At 45.1% G+C, this 15504-nt stretch overlaps 3 long non-coding RNA genes across 3 annotated transcripts in view; 1 reads left to right on the forward strand and 2 right to left on the reverse strand.

The window, feature by feature from the left end:
• The window catches only part of LOC120370711, a 28489-nt gene that overhangs the window by 9049 nt on the left and 3936 nt on the right, over positions 1-15504 (forward strand). The gene's annotated exons all lie outside the window — the stretch shown is intronic.
• LOC120370710 overlaps positions 3309-15504 on the reverse strand; it is a 38892-nt gene continuing 26696 nt past the window's right edge. The window contains exons 2-3 of the long non-coding RNA XR_005583894.1: positions 3915-3968; positions 3309-3432 (exon numbers count right to left, since the gene is read on the reverse strand). This is a non-coding gene — a long non-coding RNA (uncharacterized LOC120370710). The remainder of the gene's footprint in view (positions 3433-3914; positions 3969-15504) is intronic.
• Positions 5162-7050, reverse strand: LOC120370712. Its single transcript, XR_005583896.1, has 3 exons — positions 6914-7050; positions 5861-5959; positions 5162-5241 (listed from the first exon to the last, which is right to left on the reverse strand). It is a non-coding gene; the product is annotated as an uncharacterized LOC120370712 (long non-coding RNA).

Raw genomic sequence — 15504 nt, forward strand, 5'->3', positions numbered from 1 at the left:
GCAATGCCGGTGAGCCGGGCCACTCTGAGATATGTGCCCTTGCACAGGGCATCCGGGTTAATCCAGGCCCACACACCACCCCTTGCTCATAGTTGTGCCTAATGTCAAAGTCCAGCTCTATGCATTTTCTAACCCCACTGAAGGGGGTGTGTGGATGTGTACACCCTGCCCACCAAAGTAATATTAACTTAGCAGCATTGCACGTCTGTATGTTTTATGGTGCATCTTTTATAATGCACTCAGTATTATGCCGAACTACACCTTAATCCAGAAACATGAGAATAGAAAACCCTTTGTGTGCAAATCTAAGATAAAAACAATAGTAGTGACTCCCTTCCTGCTGCACAGACAGGTGGGTAAGGTTGTCACTCAAACACAGTTCGCATGACTAGCTATGGTTCTGCTTTTCTTTTAGACTTGGGAATGCAGTTTTCACACGTTCCATCTCCATGTGGGGTACTGATAACTTTGGCTCTGCAGCTTTTGTTGTGTGTATTAGTTCACACGACATTCTCCGTTGGGCATATGATTAGGTTTTATAATCTGATTTCCCATGTGTTGCCGCACATGCTTTTCTTTGTAATGCCCATGTAGTTTTTTTCGTATCTAATTAATTCTGCAGTTGCTTGTGTATGTAGCAGTCTGAGTCAACAATGGATAAATGTGTGCTCCATGTCGCTAAGTCAGAAAGCAGTCACTCCAACACCTCCTTAGCAACCACTCCAATGAAAATCTCGCTTGAATGAGCAGCGGTGGGTTGAAAGCTTGGTACTAAGATGATGGATTCTGCTTTAGGATGTGCCATGCAGAATGCCTGACTCTGGAGGTCAGCACAGCCAAGTAAATGAAAGCTGGTTGGTGGAATTCATCTGCAATATAATGTGTCTGCATCAAAATATTACTCTAGTCTTTGAGAATATATGAATTGTGACTTGGCGTTTCTTTGTGGCAAAGGGAAATAATAAATGTGTGCATTAGCACTATCTTTTGAATATAAAGTAGGGAGGGAGGTACTTTAGCTTATGCTTTCTCGCACTATCTTCCAGCTGCTTGGTGTGTAAGTTAGACTCACTGGGGGTACGGCTACATTACCCGCCAGATCGGTGGGTAATCGATCTCGTGGGGATCGATTTATCGTGTCTAGTTTACGTGATAAATCGACCCCTGATTGCTCTGCCGGACTCCTGTACTCCACCACAGCAAGAGGCAGAAGCGGAGTCGACGGGGGAACGGCGGCAATCAACCCTGCGCCGTGAGGATGGGAGGTAAGTCGACCTAAGATGCGTCGACTTCAGCTACGCTATTCTCATAGCTGAAGTTGTGTATCTTAGGTCGATCTCCCTTCCCCCCCGCAAGTGTAGACCAGGCCTCAGACTCTCTCAGCTGTGGTTAGAACAGATGTCATTAGATCTAGGAGACTGTGTGTGGAAGGGATGTAACTTACCCCACCATATGCCTCACTTCTTAATTAGACTCAACATCTTCACAGGCTCGGAGATCAAAGTAAGCCATTGTGGGTGACCAAAAAGAAACTGTAAAATGCATACAGTGCTCAAACACGCTGTTCAAAGTCAAAACTGAAGCACTTCCAGAGAACGGTGGCCTCGAGAGGTTGGGTCTTAGTTCCTTGGCACTCTGTGGCTAAAGAGCAGCAGCAAATTCTTAAAAGTAGTTTGTCTAAATACCACCCTGTGCCTCCACGCACTTAGCCCCTATTCAGCGAACCCCTTTACCATGTGTTACCTGGGCAGCGACTCAGCTGTTTTGAAACACAGCTCAAAATTTTTGCATTGCTTATTTCTAGGATAGCTTGATTAGTTGTTTATTAACCTGCCTGAATATTGTAAGCAAAGATGGGCCCGAACCAGAATCTTGAATTCAAACACTTCCAAATTCTGGAGAAGTGTAGAGCCAGGACAGTACTTTGCAGCGGGTCCCTACGCGTATCATGGGCCAGACTAAATCCTGGGATCCAAACGCACCAACCTTTAAGAAAGTTCACATCCAGATCACATTCTGTGGCTTTGGCCTATTTGTAATGGTCAGGTGCTCTGTAATTAGTGCCTCTGCGTATGACTCAATCAACAAGAGCCATGAGAAATAGATTGAGTGACTCAGTGGCCTAAATGCAAGATGTCAGCTTGTGGTTGGTTTCTGTGGATGTGTCTACACTGCAGTGTAAACCCAGGGTTTGAACTCCGGCTCATGCCTAGCCCCTCTTTCTGTCTTCTGTCAAATTGCACTAACCCAGGGCTCAGACCTATGGTCCCAGTATCTTGAGGACGGTCTGAGCCTGAGTCAAGCTGGGATCCAGGATTCAAGCCCTATTGCTCCGCAGCATAGACACAGCCCCATTAGACTCGTGCTCTGGGAGTCCACCAAAAGTGTTCCACAATCCTATGGGCCAATTTTTTGTCCTCTGGAGAGGCAAGTATGGTGGACAGGAAAGTTTCTCCACACTGCACCTTAAATAAAGGCTAGAGTGGCCTCATTTGGGAAGGGCACTAAGTAGTCTGGGATACGTGTGGTTGGACTTGTGCCCGCATAATGCAGTGTAAACACTGGAGCCCCAGGTTGTGGCCCAGGGTTCAAAAATCCTAATCTGGGGTTAGGAATGAGTGTAGATGCTCAAGCTTTAGGTTAACAAACGCAGGGTCTGCTCACTTGAGTTCTACTCAACCCTGCATGTAGACATACCCTGTGTGACCATGCAAGGAGGCTGGGAAGGTGCAAGATATTCCCTGCCATGGGGGCTGGACAGCATCCCATTGGGAGTATGGTCTTTGCTCCATTTTGTCCCAAAAAAAAAGGGTTTGGTGGGGTCAATTATTGGAGGAGCTATGGTTTTAGCCTCCCAAGAGGGCTAGAGCACGCGCACTCTCTCCAGAATGAAAACCCAGAGAATCTCCAGGAAGAATTCTGGCTGATTGTGTCTTTGGGATTCTAGCCACAACACGGCCTCCTCCATCCCATCCAGCACACACAGCTGAATGTTGCCCAGCGTATTGTTCTTCAGGTACAGATGGTGAGGAATTGAAAACTCTGTGACGACAGAGCTACAGCCCTGAATACTGGAATAAATTGTCTTCAGCCACATGTAACAAAATGATGTTTTAGTCTGAACGTTTGCATGACCCCTTCAGTGCCTCAGTACCTCCAAGGAGGCAGCACTTCTGTGGCCTCCGGGTGCACTGTATGATTTTCAACCAACTGTTCATGCATTATGATAGACTTGATAAATGACATGACCCAGTAAGTGCCTGGGGGGGTGGCACTCAAAAGACTGATGATTAAGCAGCAGACAACAGTTGATTTTAGTACCCATTCCTCTTTGCTCTGCATTAAAGGCATTTACATCTGGGTTTCCTATGTTTTGATGGTGCTTCTCTCCCAAGATACTGGAAACTGGATCTCTTGAGAACCTGCCTCGATCTATTGAGTAAGAACAAATGCAGTCATTATTTCATACCATTTTATTCCAAACCTTATTTCTTAGAAACATTCTCTGTTGCTGGGAGCAAGATTATGCCTCAGCAGTACCATTTAGCGTTTCAAGTACTCTAGAGTAGATAATATTCTTTGCCCGACTTTGAATGGGGAGGAACATCAAATAGTGTAGCTTAGGAGCTCAGAACCGCTTTTTAAATTGTTTTAATCTTCTGAATAGATATTTAAAGGTTGAATATGAAAAAATCCCCAATAATTAAAAAAAAAAGATGAAGTCCACAAATTATTAGGCCCCAATCCTTCAAGGTCCTGAGTGTGCCCACAGGCCCCATTGACCCTTGCAGGATCAAGCCTCTGGAGGACTATACAGCATAACTGACATCCTCCTCCCACTGGCAGAATTGCTTCAGGGAGTGTCTGATGCAGGCAGAACCAGGGACTGGAAGAACCTTGAATAGAGCACTCACTGTGAAACCTGGGGCTTCCTTGGAGGCATGCAGCTCTGCGTCATCCTATTACCACTGTAGGAAAATTAACGTAATCGGTTAGAAACAAAACATGTAATTGACCTGGTGTGATAGCACAAAAACTATACAGTCAACAACCATGAACGAATTTGTGATGAGCAACAGATGAATTTAATATACGCATCACTTATAAAGCCATGATGTCCTCTAGACAGAAGTTTTTTTGTGTGAAACAATTTAAAAAAAAAAAAGCTGAGGGGGGAAGCCTGGTATAAAGTAATTGGTGGAACTTAGACTTGTACTAGAGTGATAATGATAACCTCACAGACCACAGGTGCGGGGTTTTATTTAAAAAAAAAAACTGGCTATCCCACTGAGCCTCAATGGTTCTGCTTTTGTTTGTTCATTCATTGTGCCCTGCGTTAGCGGAGTTTGAGGTTTTGGCTGGTCTCCTGCTACAATGCTCTCTTTAGGTTTCCATTTATTATAATAAAATTGACGTTTGCCCATTGGCACTGGTTAAGCTGCATATTGCTGGTAATACACACGGCTTTGGAAATGTTGATTTTACAAGAAACGGAGGTTTTAGCACAGGGGTTCTCGAGCTGGGGGTCAGAACCCCTCAGGGGGTCACGAGGTCATTACATGGGGAGTCACGAGCTGTCAAGCTCCACCCCAAACCCTGCTTGCTTCCAGCATTTATAGTGGTGTTAAAATATATTCAACAGCGTGTTTAATTTATTAGGAGGTCCAGGGCTGGCTCCAGGGTTTTTGCCGCCCCAAGCAATGCACCAAAAAAAAAAAAAAAAGCCGCAATCCCAATCTGCAGCTCTACCACCGCCACTTCAATCTTTGGCGGCAATTCGGAGGCTGGTCCTTCGCTCCGAGAGGGACTGAGGGACCCACCGCCGTAGAACCGGATGTGCCGCCCCTCTCCATTGGCTGGCCCATGCACCTGCTTGCTGGGCTGGTGCCTGGAGCCGGCCCTGGGGGGTCGCACTCAGAGGCTTGCAATGTAAAAGAGGTCACCAGTAAAAAAAAGCTTGAGACCCACTGTTTTAGCATGATTTGGGGGGAGAGAGAGAGGAGGAGGAGGATTTGGAGATGGTGTTATAGGCGGATTAGGTAAAATGGATGGATTCTAGAATGTGGAAAAATGGTTCAGCAGCTTGGAACCTGATAGAAACAGGTTTTTTTAAATTATTTTGTGGCATTACCGGTTGGTGGTACATCTGTGATTCAATGTAGTTAACCATCAGAAATGCGGAAGGACAATGGGCATGATGGTTTTATACTGCATATTCTGTAGTCCTGTCCCAATTAATTTCTAGTTTCATCAAAGAGAAAAAAACACAGATGGAGCTGATGCTAAGCTACTTATTTGCCTCATTCTACCTCCAGCCTTGCTTGATCTTTTGGAAATACACATACTGTACTGAAAGAAGGCTCAGAATGTTGTTAGTATCCGGATATTCTACCCATGTAATATAGAAGCAGGCATATCCCAGGAAGGGGGTGATTGCCTATGAACATAAGAATGACCACTGCTCTGACCCAGTATGATCAATCTAGCCCAGTATCCTGTCTTCTGACAGTAGCTGGTGCCAGATGCCTCAGAGGGAGTGAACAGAACAGGGCACTTTAACAAGTGATCAACTGTTGTCTAGTTCCAGCTTCTAGCAGTCAGAGCTTTAGAGACACCCAGAGCATGAGGCTGTATTCGTCTTGGCTAATAGCCATTGGTGGACCTATTCTCCATGGATAAATCTAATTCTTTTTTTATCCTAATTTATACTTTTGGCCTTCACAACATACCCCGGCAACGAATTCCACAGGTTGACTCTGCGTTGTGTGAAGATGTCCTTGTGTTTGTTTTAAACCTGCTGCCTATTAATTTCATTGGGTGACCCCTGGTGCATGTGTTGTGAAGGGGTAAGTAACACTACCTTATTCACGTTCTCACACCATTCATGACTTTATAGACCTCTCTCATGTCTCCCCTCAGCTGCCTCTTTCCCAAGCTGAACAGTCTCAATCTTTTTGATCTTTAGAAGAAATAGAAACGCTACTGTTAGCTTATGGAGATGAGATTCAGACTTACACAAAAGCTTGACACCACATCTCATGTTTTTTAAACAGCTTTTCAGAAGATATATAAGATGTGGTGCATGTGTCTCATCTTAATGTAGCTTTTAGGGAGCAGATCATTCTTAGGTTTTAAGACCTTTGGTTCTGGACTTCATGTCTTTTGGCAGTCTACCTATTTTACAGTTAACATTTAACTATGTCACATAAACAAATCAGGACCAGATTCTGCCCCTCTTTCCTTGGTTGTGTAATACCTTTCTCCTTGAGTTGACCCATTCATTCCAACATGAGGAAGACCAGCAGAAACTAGCCCTAAATAAATATATAAATAACAGAAAAAAATCAGGGCCCTAAGCTTTTTTGGCACTGGCCCTTTAAATGTTGTGTATTTTTGGTACTCTTTGGGGTCTGATAATTGAAATATTTTACTTTAATAAATTTAATTCTTTATTTTCATAATTGATCAATTTCTGCATTTTCAAAATTAAAAATTAAGGCAGAATCTAAAAGAAAGAGACTAAAAAGGTTTCCTTTTGTTTCAATCCAAGTCCAAAAATAAAGTAACGGTTTTATTGTGTTTCAGATGTTTGGAGCTACTCCTCAATACGATTCTTGTCTGACCGGTTATTTAGATTCATAAAGGTATTTCATTACCACTTTAGACAGTCTTCATTTTTGCCTATTTTGTCAGTACCCTTAATGGATGCACTTTATGTTCAGAAACAGGCTTGTTGTACACATTTAAGCGGACAGATCTGCTTGGATATTTTGACAAATATTCTTGATCTATGCGACTTCCTGGTAAATCTCAGTTTTATTGTCGTGAACATGAGTCATGCAAAAGTCATTTTTCACAATCCCATAGGTTTTCTCACCCACGGATGGGCAGGTTCATCTGGGTAAAATCCCACCTTGTGTTGGACTCTTTAGTGATCTCACTACCGTTAAACTTTCAACATGATACCTTCTTTTATAAAGCATAGGCCACTGTAGTATACAATCAAGTCTGCACTAATGACCACTCCTGCTAAGTAATGCCTTATGTGACCTCTTTAAAGAATTCCGAAGTTTCTAGTCCAATTATGATCTCAATGGCATTATGACACTTTAACAGCTGAGGATCAGCCCTTAGCCTTTAGTGAGGCCATCTCTAATTAGCTGACATGTTCTTGCTGGCCCCCAAGTGGTCACTAAAGAAAGAGTTCAGTATATTTAATTTCACTCTATTGTTGACTTTGAACCTGATCTTACACCCCCTGAAATCAATGGCAAAACTCCCAGTGACTTCAGTGCCCCGTGTTAGGGACAAATTCTGACCTCAGATATTCCCATTAAAGTCGATGAGAATAATAATTATCTCTGAGGTCAGGGTTTAGAGCTCATTAAAATCAATGGAGAGACTCCAGTTGAGTTCAATGGGTTTTGGATCAGGTCTTTAGACTGTAAGCTCTTCGGGTCAGGGACCTTGTCTGTCCATATGAGCGTTACATGCACCTATGGCATTTTAAAATAACTAATAATGATTCTCTGTAGATAGAGCAGCAAATAAATGGTTTAATGAGGGGCGGAATGCATCTGTCTGGGTGTAAGATGAGTAGGAAGTTGTCTGTTGCTGCATATGGAGGTATCACCACATGGATAGACTTACTCAGCAGCTTCTCCCTCAACCATACGGGCAGTTCACTCATCACTAACATGCTAACCTTCCGTTCAGTGTCTGTTAGCTGCCACTTAAAAGCAATTGTCAGTCATGTCCAGAATGCTCAGGCAGAAATAGTAGCATCTGACCTTTAAAAATAATCCTGTTTGCCAGTTAAATTTAGGAGAAATTTATCCTGTTGCAAGAAGCTGTCTGGGGCTCGAAAGTACGTAAAAGATGTGCAGAGCATAAGCCATACAGGCATTAGCAACACAGAGCTCCAGGGCCCCCATTGAATAGGGATGTCTGCATGTCTTTATTTAATTCCTCTCCTCTGCTTGCCGTATTCATAGTGTGGCAGGGGGAGTATTTCAGCTTTTTCACGCCAAGCCTGTAGTGCAGTATCTCACCTCAAGGTGAAGTGACACCAGTCTCCGCATCTTGACTAAAATTTGCTTCATCAGCAAGCTTAAAAGTAGCATCTGTTACCTAAAAATAACTTGGGGATGTAAAAGAAATATTAATTTTTGCTATTCACTGCTTAACCCCCTCACCCCCACCTGTTTTCTGTAACCAATTAGGTAACATTCTTACTAATTGGGTCTTACAAAATCCTCCTTTTAAAGTGGAGCCCAGTTGTATCACCAGCTGCTGCCTTTCACGCTTTAAAAGCCCAGCAGGGATTGAGCCACAGGCATCAACAGACCCCTTGCCCCCGTCCGTGAGACTCCTCAGTACGGTTTTTCTGTACAGATAAGTGGTCATTGCTATATGAGTGGTGCAACCATCCCTAGATGTGCACTTGATGGACTTAACAAAAAAAAAGACTGGACATGAACATGCTATTTTTAAAGGGTCACTAAGTCAGTCAAGTCTAAATCCGACTTTATTGGAAAACTCAAAGATGCTTTGAGTGCTGTTTCTATGCCAGATGTCTACTTTCTGCTCTCAGCTGGCTAGGCCTTAAGGATTTTTTTGTTATAGCAGGGAAATTCCCCTCCCCACATCACTCTTTTTGTATTCATAATAGCTGAACTCTTTTCACTCAAAATCTACCATCAGGCAGAGAACAGGCCTAAAAATATCAGCCAAAATGTGCTAGTGGCAGAAAGTTCTGGATGACTGAAAGCAGGGGGCTTAAAATGGAAACCATTAAGTAACCTTAGCTATAATGGTTGCTACCCCTCCAAGTAGAATACAGTTTTCTAATGTATTGTTCTGCTGAGGTGAGATTTTTATATATATATAATATATACACACACGCACGCAGATATTTAATATATTGCATGTATGTAGCACTTTTCATTATGAGTGAGTTTTGAGGGTGCGTCCGGGAAGTGACACCCCAGTCAATTCTCCAAATCCCTCCCGCCCCTTCCTGGATCGCCTTCAATCTTTCCGCTCGGCCTGGTCAAGGCTAACCTCAGACCGCTGGGTCCTGGATATAGTATCCTACAGTTTGCAGCTGCCTCTCCGTGTCTTCCCTGTTCCTCTTCAGGGACCCCTCTCACAAGCGACTCCTCGTTCAGGAGGTTGAAAAACGCCTGTGTTTGGGGGGCAGTGGAGGAGGTTCCTTGGGACATGCCCGGAAGAGGTTTCTACTCCCGTTATTTCCTCATCCCGAAGGATCGGCTCATTCGTGCAGAGGAGGCCTCCCTGCAGGATATCCTGGACTATCTGCTGCACCTCAAGCTCCAGGTCTTGTCGTCCTCTGTCAAGGTACACCTGGGTGGCCATTTCCGCATTCCACCCTCCATTTCAAGGCAGGTTGGTTTTCACCCATCCCATGATGGCATGTTTCCTGAAAGGTCTGGAGTGCCTTTACCCGCATGTCAGGGGCCCGGTCCCCACATTGGGACCTGAATCTTGTGCTGTCATGGCTCATGGGTACCACCTTCGAGCCCTTGGTATTCTGCTCCTTTCTGCTTCTCTTCTGGAAGATCATCTTCTTGGTCTCTATACCTTCGGCCCGTCGGGTGTCTGAGATCAGAGCACTCACATCGGAGCTGCCTTGTGCAGTATTCTATAAGGACAAGGTCCAACTGCAGCCGCACTCGGCCTGTCTGCTCAAGGTCATTTCCCAGTTCCACACGGGCCAGGACACTTACTTACCAGTCCTCTGTCCAAAACCTCACGTGATGGATGAGTGCAGGCCTTCTACATTGATAGAACAAAGCTGTTCCGTAAGTCAATGCAGTTGTTTGTGGCTGTCGCTGACAGGATGAAAGGTTGTGTGATGTCCGCCCAGAGACTCTCTTGTTCTGGATCATGGCCTGCATCTGCTACTGTTACGGGCTGGCAAAGATGCCCCTGCTAGCTGTCGTGATGGCTCACTCAACTAGGGCGCAGACTTCCTTGGCAGCCTTCTGCGCTCAGGTGCCGATCCAAGAAATTTGTCGGGTTGCAGCTTGGTTGTCTGACCACACCTTCACTGCATACTATGCACTGACCCAGCAAGCTCGAGATGACACTGGCTTCGGCAGAGCAGTGCTCCAATCTGCAAAGCTGTGAACTGCAAGCCCACCTCCTGGAATTCTGCTTGTGAGTCACCTACAATGGAATTGACGTGAGCAAGCACTCAAAGAAGAAAAAGTTACTTACCTTTCGTAACTGTTGTTCTTTGAGATGTGTTGCTCATGTCCATTCCATTACTCACCATCCTGCCCCTCTGTAGGAGTTGTCAGCAAGAAGGAAGTGAGAGGGCATAGGGATGGTGGTGCCTGATATACCGTGGCATGAGCACGGCACTCCAGAGGGTGCCACGGCCATCCCTCCGCATACCGCTAAGACAAAAGTCTCCGATGACTGCCCATGTGGGCGCACATGCACCTACAATGGATTGGACATGAGCAACACATCTCAAACGACAATTACGAAGGGTAGGTAATGGTTTTTTTGCCAAGTACCAACAGAGGACCTGTACCTCTTCAAGACACTAATAAATATATTGGCCCAGACCCTTCACTGCAGCCAAGGAGTTCACAGCACAGCTTAGTTGAAGATTTTACAAGGTGGTTTGAAAGCACGGCCAACTGAGCAATTCCTTACAAAATCACTGTAGCCGGTGTAATTTAGAGCAGTTGTTAGGCTGCTCAAAGTTAGGCTGGGAGCTGTTTTGTTCCTCAGTGGCTCCAGGATTGGGGGAGCAGAAAGGTGGCATCAGGGTACTGCAATGTGCAACTTGCAGTTCCAGTTAAGTTCAGAATGCAATGTGGAAGAAATGATTTTTGTATAAGAGGGCTCCAGGGTCCTTGGAATGAGCCTAGTGTTGCTGCAGGATCAGCAACCAAGGTACCATGAATTTTATGACTTTGCTGGTGTTCCCGTCATCTTGAAGCAAAGACTTTACCTGTACAATGATTTGTGTGCCATCATCTAATCAAGCTTTAGGTCATTCCACTGAGTGAATATGAATAAGGTGTGGGATGACAAATGACAAATAACTGTTTGCCTAGGTTCCAAGATACGTATTCGGATCGTCTGACAATTGCCATTATTTTGAGTCTGCCTAAATGCGAATCTGTCAAGTGCAAGTTCTCAGGTGAGTGATATTGTAGATTCTTCTTAATATTTATTATGAATTCAGAATATATTATTTTTGTATAATAACTTGGTTCTTGTCTTTGTATGATTTACTAATGATGACTCCAATTCATAATGCTCAGAGTACACAGGAATTACATTTTAATGAAACACACGCAATTACCATCATGTATCAATGGTTTTAAAAAGTGTTAAAATTATATTTTGATTTCTAGAAACTTTTGGTGGAACATTATTATACGAATTCTTAAACAGAGCACGCAAGAGATTGCCAACGTTCTGATATTACTAAATATTGCTGCTAGCCAAGCACTGTCTTAACAAGGAAGAGGGTGAGATTAATGAGTCATATGATAATGAAGGTGTAAGTGAGTGAGATGAGTGCTATGCCTGGAGGCTTATGAAGTATTTCGAGAGGCTACAACTGTAAGACTGAGATTTGCACAATGATATTTTTACCATTACGTGCTATAAAACACATCCCAGAGCTTTTAATAAAACACCACAATTTAAGTCTCAATGAATAAAATATTATCCAGTGGGGTTCGTTCTTTCTTTCATAAAGCAGGTAGATCCTGTTCCTGGGGGTTGCGCTCCACAAAGCCTGGCACGTCCGCAAGCTGAAGCAGCGAGCAGCTCAGAGGTGTGCCACAGCAGAGGCGTTTTCACCATTTATCTCTGTCACAACCTCCCCTGTGAACGAGGCAACAGTCGCGAGAGCTGGGTAGGAGCCCAAACAGGAGGTGCTATGCTGCTGATGGTTATTAGCTATGTGCAATTTTTAGTCAAGCTAGGGAGGTTTCCACTGACAGCGAATCAGCGATATCGTCATTTTGTTCTATGCGCGCTCTCCTGCTCCTGGGTGCAGTTCATTCATAGGCAAGACTTGAAACTGAAGTTGTCCCATCACCTGTCAGATCATTAGGCGGAATTGCTTGCTTATGTATTCACAGGGGTTTCTTTCTCTTGTGTGCCTGGCACTACATTGCTGTTATTAGAGGGTAGATAAATAGCTAACTTGGCCTGTTACGAGGGACTAAACATGAATTTCAGGCTCCACCAGAGATAATTCTAAGACTTCTTGAAGAGCCAAAGCGTCCCTAGAAACATGACACTCTTATGTTCACACACGGTTTCCTGGAAGGTCTCTTGTAGCATAAATGTAAAGTTAGTGAGGAAACTTCCCAGCAGCATCTGGGTTCCTGTCCCCATTATTCTGTCTTTTCTGAGTGTGGTTGTTAGCAGTTGAGGTTGGTAGTGCTTTTGGTTTCCTGAGCGCTCTAATCAGTGATCTGCACGGAGTGGGAGGATAGTTATGTTTGAGATCTTCTGATGGGAAGGACTATAGGAGTGAAAAAAGCATCATAGAATGGACTACATGTACTAACCATCTCAATCTCTGAAGTGCCACCATAGTCTAACTCTGTCTTTACCTTTGGGGGTGATATTTTTGACGGTCTTGATGCTGTTACATCTCCTGGCAGGGAGTTCTCTGAGACAATTGTCCACTGCCCATGCCGCTCGTGTGGGGGACTGCTTGCTTCGACTCCCCCATGAGGAACAAGATGACAAAAAGTGGGTAGAGACAGGGTCATGCCTCCCAAGCCCACAATGGCCAACAGTGCATCATGGAGCCGATGACATAGCTCCAGCAGAGGCAGTCTCTCTCTGAAGAGCAGGCTTTCCAGTGCTGCTTTGGGGTCGATGCAGCTTTGCAATGACTCCTACTCATGACAGTAGCATAAAAGCCAAAGTCCAGCCTTTTGTGATGAAATGTTCAGTATCTATTACCATACATAGTAAGGGTCCAGTCTTTCAGGGGCCCCAAAACTACGTGCATGCATCTCCTCTGCCATATTGATGGCAAGCTACCCAGAGTGACATGTGAAGAAGACAGTCTGAAATGTGGGGCTAGAATGAAGAAGACAAGTGAGGTGTGGAGAAGCAGATCCATGAGTCATCAGGGTAGAGGTAATTGGATTAATTGAGTATGTGGTTACGAGAGGAGAGGAGGAAGAAGGCGGGGAGGGAGACAAAGAAAAGATCCCTGTGGGATTTCAGCAGGAAAGGGAAGAGGCCATGAGGAGAAAATGTCAAAGGAGAGATCAGAACACAGGAGGAGAATCAGGAAAGACAACGGTACAGATGTCAAAGGAAGACAGGATACTGTGGAGAAGGGAATCAGCAGTACCAAAGGCCATAGAAAGGTCATGGAGGATGAGGATGAAGCACAGGCCTGAATTTTGGCCAAGAAGAAGTCAGGGCCGCCCAGAGGATTCCGGGGGCCCGGGGTCTTCGGCGGCGGGGGGCCCTTCCGTTCAGGGACCCGCCGCCGAAGTGCCCCGAAGACCCGCGGCGGGCCCCCCCCCACCGCCGAATTACCGCCGAAGCGGGACCCGCTGCCGAAGTTCAGCCCGGTCTTCGGCGGTAATTCGGTGGCGGGGGGGTCCCCGCCGCGGGTCCCGGAATGGAAGGGCCCCCCGCCGCCGAATTACCGCTGAAGACCGGGCTGAACTTCGGCGGCGGGTCCCGCTCCGTCTTCGGCGGTAATTCGCCAGCGGGGGGTCCTTCCGCCCCGGAGCGGAAGGATCCCCCGCCGGCGAAGACCGGGAGCGGCAGAAGCTCCTGCGCCCGGCCCCGCAAGAGTTTGCCGGGCCCCCCGGAGCGAGTGAGGGACCCTGCTCCAGGGGCCCCGAAAAACTCTGGTGGGGGCCCCCGTGGGGCGCGGGGCCTGGGGCAAATTGCCCCTCTTGCCCCCCCCCTCTGGGCGGCCCTGGAAGAAGTCACTGAAGCGTTTGGCGAGAGTGGTTTCACTAGTGTGGCAAGGACAGAAGCTAGACTGGAGTTGGATCCAGGATAGGTTAGAAGCTGAGACTGCAACTGTAGATAAGTCTGTTCAGTGGGCATAGAGTTGGGAAGGGAAGGAGGAGGATGAGACAGTAGCTGGAGAGACTGGGTCATTTTTTTGAGCATGGGGACACTAGCACGTATTTGTATGCTGTGGGGAAGCAGCCAAAGCCAGGGGAGAGGCTGAACATGAAGGAAGTGAATGAGGTCAGCAGCTGTGAAGTGATGGTACAGGTGGAGTGGCTGGAAGCAGGAGAGAGATCTCAGGGTAGTGACTGGTGTGAAAGAGGAAAGAGTGAAGGGAGGAGAGAAGCCATGTTTCCCCTCAAAGAAGTTGATGAGATCCTGGGCAAAGAGCAAAAGTAACGAGGGAGTGGGAGAGGGCTGGAGGAAGAAGTTGAAGGATGCTGATAAGCAATTAGTGTGTAGGTGTGAGGCTCAGTGAGGGAGGAAAGTCAAGATCTGTAGCAGGGAAGATGGTGTTGAAAATGGAGAGGATGAGTTTGTAATTGAAGAAGTCCATCTGTTCCTGGAATTCTTGCTGAGGCATTCAAGGAAATAATTTGGGTGCATTTGGTTCATCAGCTGTTAAGAAATAAAGCTTCACATGCTTTCAGTCTCCAAAAGACTGCACTTGTACTAATTCCAAATGTTGTGAAGAACTACTTAGTATTTGGTAGGAATAGAACCCTGAAGGCTGAAGAGAGGATGAAAGACATAAATTTGGAGTATGATCCTGCCCGACTTTCTTGACTCAGGGTTAGTCAAGCCACAGTCCAAGGATTAATTTCTTTATAAAGACTGATTTGTTCTATGCCTCAACTTTTCCACCACAAGATGGCATCAGTGTGCAGTAGCAGCACCAACTGGAAGGATTCTACTAAAACCCCAGGTGGGAAAGGAGGATCAATGTGAAACAAAAACTGTTTTTAAAATAACAACAAATGAGTACAAAATGAGCATTAGCCACTCATTTCTCTTATAAAATTATATTCTCAATGAGCTTATTTTTAATGCATAAAATTACCACTTATCAAATTAGTATAGGAGGCTGCTGATTGCAATACTAGTTGAATGAACACAATTTTGCCTGTATATTAACTGTCAGTTGTTTGTCTACTTGGGATAAAGACAGTTTTAGGTTCCAAAAGGGCTAGGGAAAGGGTCTATATGGGTCTACTGCTTTTCCTGTGAGGTAAGGTTTGCATATCATATACTTTTAAGTCTTCTCTAATTTTGTTTCTACAGATCTTTATTTTAATTGGTTTTATTGAAGTCCTGGGGTATTTTATCCCCAATGAGTAAAATCGTGTAGTCCTTACATATTTTTTTTCTGTGCTTAATCAGGTAAAACTCCCTTTTGGCCTGATATTGTCTAGAAGAATTCCTTTAAAATAAAAACCACCCCAATTCCTTTAGTAACTCATTAATCTAAGTAATGTACCTATCTTGCTTAGATCTGACATGAATTCA

Source organism: Mauremys reevesii, linkage group 8, assembly GCF_016161935.1.
Source record: "Mauremys reevesii isolate NIE-2019 linkage group 8, ASM1616193v1, whole genome shotgun sequence".
Lineage (NCBI taxonomy): Eukaryota > Metazoa > Chordata > Testudines > Geoemydidae > Mauremys > Mauremys reevesii.